The following is a 4,268-nucleotide window of genomic DNA, read 5'->3' on the forward strand; positions in this document are numbered from 1 at the left end:
GTCAGCCAATTTTGAGTTTTTGACAATGTATGGCATTGGCATTACAGTTTGGACGTCACACAGCTGGTAGTCGTCGCACACGTATAAACAGACAGAAATCCCTGTAATCGAAACCATTATCCTATGCAGCTCCATTGGCAAGCAAAATCAAGGTGACTTGACTGGTGCATGAACCACCTTCAGGCCTAGTGTTACCGGAGTGCAAGTAACCTACTGCTACATTGGTTAACTGTTCTTTAATTTTCTAGTATCAAATTTTTAATTGCCGTCAGCCATGCATGCAGCTCCGGACGCCGCGGTCGTGTCTCCTGGAGCGGTTGTGCGTGCGTGACAGATAAACACGGGAAGGTAGACGTGACCGGACCATGCCTCTTTACTGGTCAGTGGGGCCAGATTCGCTAGTGCTCTGCACAGAAATCATGACCACACCGCTGTACCACCCTTGGGTACATCGTGTCTCTTGTGAAAATGACACTGATTAATTAAGGTTGAGTCGTGCCAAGAAGAGAGGGGAAATAAGAGCAAAGTCCAGCAAGTCATCGGTGGCAGACGAGCTCCACTTATTAGAAACAATGTTAATTACTTGCTCTTACCCTGTGGGTCAATGTTATTTGAAAACATGTTAATTACACAGGCTCATGGTTTTTACATGTGGGAAAAGGAAATACCGATGGTTTACTGACTTTTTGGCTTCAGTTGACGTAGCACTTGATACAGACGTCGTTTTCCACCATGCAGATCAGACAACACAGAAATCGTATACAGGTCTGCCGCGTCGCTTCTCGCGCTTGTTCCATCCCCACGACTCCACGAGACTTATGATAACTGTAGACCTATCGACTTTGTTAGCAGGCTCTGCCCTAATACTGTATAGTAGTGATACGTTGCCAGGTTGGTAGCAGACTCTGCTCTCATACTGTAGAGTGGTGGAACCGCTACTGCACCGACGAGACACCACCATGTCCTGCATTTTCTTTTTGCGTCATAGGAGGAGGACGGTACTGTAGCTTTGCGACAGGCATGCGCACCGTGTGTTGTTCTATCCGACTTTATTATTCAGAGCATGTTGCACTACTCCAACACGACGCACTGCGTTTTGGTGCATATGCATGTGCATTTTGGTAGCAATTATTTAGATCCCGGCCTCTTCTCTCCACGGCTATAAAACTGGGCGCCTGAGCTTGCCGTCCAAGTGTGCGTTCATCCCACTCTCCCCAGCTATAGCCTCTCCCCTCTCCACCTTCCAACTATCACTCCTCCTGTCTCTTCTCTCCTTCCGGCCACCGGCGTTTGACCCTGAGGCACTCATACCGCCGGCTGGTTTAGAATGCTAGCCCGTATGAGTGCCTTTAGAATGCTAGCGGTACGAGTGTCTCAGGGCCAAACTCCGATGATCGGAAAAACAACGGCAATAAAGGCAAGTTTAAATATAGTAGTTATTGATTTATTATGCAAGGTTCTAACGCAAGTTTTGCTTCTAAAATAGGTATAAAAATTCGTTTCTACAGAATATCTTCTACTCCGGAGGTACTAACCGTTTTTATTCCCTCTTAGAACTGGATTGTGCACATCCTAAAATTTCCTTTTTCTTACATCGCCATGTTTATTTCAGGGGCAGGAACAAGCGACAAAAAGGTAGAGAAAAATGAAGAGGTTTTCAAGGGTAACACACTCTAACTTGATCTTCTTACCACAGAAAGTTAGTCCAGTGTTGGCCGTTCGTGTCAAGATATTGATAATCTGTATGTACTGTATAGGACCAAGACGCGTGGTAGTTAACATCACCGACATCAAACGACCACCCTCACCTCAATATGTCGACAAGTATCAACCCTGCTCGACCCACCAGCGCCATCACAGTGATCATGAGATAGCTTATTATGCATGGATCCACACTATAAGAAGAAGACAAGTTGGCCTAGTTGTGTTTGTGTGGTAGCATCGTATCTTTTTTTTATTTCGGTCTTTCTTACTACTAATAATACAATTTAGTCTGATCTCAAAAAGAAAGAAGTACTTAGTCTTGTGTTTCCGAATTAGTGTCTCGGTGATGTTATTATTTCGTCTACTAGCTCGCTGCATGACACGTCTTGTAAGCAAAACATTAGTTGTGAAGGTTATGTCTACCGTGAAGCACCAACCCTATTTACCAAATGACATGCCCACGAGCTTGACCTCTTGTATCAATCCTATTCGGCCAGCACAGGCGGCGGCGCTGGGCCAGCACGCGCGCGAGGCCGAGCAGCAGCAGCGGCCAGCAAGTGCGGCTGTTCACGCCGGGCAGCACATGGCTGCGTGCGCGCCCGCGGCGGCAGCCCGCTAGCAAAGAGTACGTACGTGATGGGCTTGCTCGCTGGACAAGCCGGACCTAAACGAACCAAAGAGTGCCGAGAAGGCAGCTTAATTATTAGTCCCACACCGGGGAGCCTGGCGAATGGTGTCCGCTTCATAAGAGCGCCGGCCCGAGCATTCGACGTGCCCGAATGGAAGCACACCCGACGACGCACGAGCTGGATCAAGCTCGTGTCGTGGCGGAATCATGTGGGGTATGCACATTTAGCAACACCAAAATTGTTGAATCAACATCAAAGTCGATTACCACCAAGCACAGCCGCCACTGTGTGATGGTTCTGGCGCATGACACATGCGCTTGGCTATTTTTTTTTATCCCTCATTTTTTCTTCTTTTTTTTTTTTTTGCGAGTGTATCCTTCGTATTTTCGCCAAGTTGCTTAAAGTTCTCACGACCTCCTGCAGCTGGACTGAAGCGGGGTTGCCAAATCTTGTGATTAAGCTGCTATATGTATATCTCAAAGCTATTTTTTAATTCGATTTTTCATTTCAAATCCAGCAGAAAAATATACAAAATCCTGATTTCTTTCCATCTTTTCGAAAGATAAAAAAATATTTTTTTGGACTTGTGCCATTTTTACAAGTCCTTTTTTGACCATGGCAATTCCTTTGTGTGGATTTCTTTCATATTTGAAAAATGTAACATTTTTTCATCTAGAATATTGCAGTTTTTTAAGTTTAGCATTGTTATTTTTGTAGATCACACGACATTTTTCATACTCATTGTAAATTTGTAAATTCGATAAATGTCATTTTTGTAAAGTAGCGTGGCAAAAAAAAATCATAACTTAGATCATGGCAATTAGGGTCTCTTCTTTTTGTTGATGGCATTTTCTCGCCAAAAGAATTAGCTGGGCCTCTCGGTCAACCAAAAGTCGCGCCAGAGCGAACGAATTCTGGAGGGTACACCCACTAGAGCGAACGGCCGAAACATTCACTAGAGGGAGCCTTCGCCAGCGAATGAATCGTTCGCTGAAGGGCAGGCCCTAGCTGTCGTTCCCCAAATATTACGGTCCAAAGTTATTCATCGGGCTCCTTTAGTTGTATCAACTCTTTATTCTCTCATCAGCCACCTTTAGTTGTTTTCAGCTCTTTTAAAGCATCTCTAGCAGACCCCGCAAAAATGGTCAAACCCATAAAAAATCACGCGTTTACAGTTTCAGTCGAAAAAACAGTCCCTAGCAGATCCCGTAAAGTTCGATCGACCCTAATTTTTTTTAAGGGGCACGGAAAATCCATCCGCGAGAACCGCATATGTGCATTTTTGAAGGCAGTATACAGTTCAGCCCGTAAACCGGTCAAACCTCGTCGGAGCAGACGCGCCGTCGCGGAATTGGCCGGAATATACTCGAAACTCACAGGAATCTGTCGCCGCACGTCGGAAGAAGCCGCCGCAAGCCGGAATTTGCCGCCGCCGGTCCGAATTGCGGTCGGCTCGACCTCCACTGCCGAGGCGAGGCCGTCCACGGGCAGGGCGGAGCAGGACACTGGCGGCCCGAATGGGGGCGGGGCGGCGCCGGAGAAGGGCGGGGGGAGGGGGCGGATCGCACGCAATGGGGGGGGACTCGCGCGGCCACGCCGCTGGGCGCCCAGGAGCTCACGCGGCCACGCCGGCGAGCGCGCGCGGCGGCGGACGGTGCCGTACTCAATCGGGACGGGAAGGCACGCCAGGGAGCGCGCGGTCGGGGCGGGCGGCGCCGGGGCAAGGCAGGGGCGAGGCGGGCGGCGCCAGGGCGAGCCGGGGTGCCAGGGCGAGGCACGCCGTGGCCGGAGACGGGCTCTGCCGGGAGGGGGGAAGAAGGAAAAAATAGGCCCACAATGGGATACAGTTTTATTTACAGGGTTTGCTCTGTCTGGAGCAGTTTCGCACCAAAAAATGGTTTACAGTGCCCCTTACACGCGTTTTTAAGGGTTAAT

The 4,268-nt window shown here is 48.6% G+C and overlaps 1 long non-coding RNA gene across 1 annotated transcript; it reads left to right on the forward strand.

Moving 5' to 3' along the window:
- Positions 1 to 1,179: 1,179 nt before the first annotated feature.
- Positions 1,180 to 2,133, forward strand: LOC109785960 (uncharacterized). The gene is made up of 4 exons (XR_012186918.1): positions 1,180 to 1,417; positions 1,487 to 1,527; positions 1,613 to 1,663; positions 1,758 to 2,133. It is a non-coding gene; the product is annotated as an uncharacterized lncRNA (long non-coding RNA).
- The last annotated feature ends 2,135 nt before the right edge of the window (positions 2,134 to 4,268 follow it).

This window comes from Aegilops tauschii, chromosome 6, assembly GCF_002575655.3.
Source record: "Aegilops tauschii subsp. strangulata cultivar AL8/78 chromosome 6, Aet v6.0, whole genome shotgun sequence".
NCBI classification, from domain to species: Eukaryota; Viridiplantae; Streptophyta; class Magnoliopsida; order Poales; family Poaceae; genus Aegilops; species Aegilops tauschii.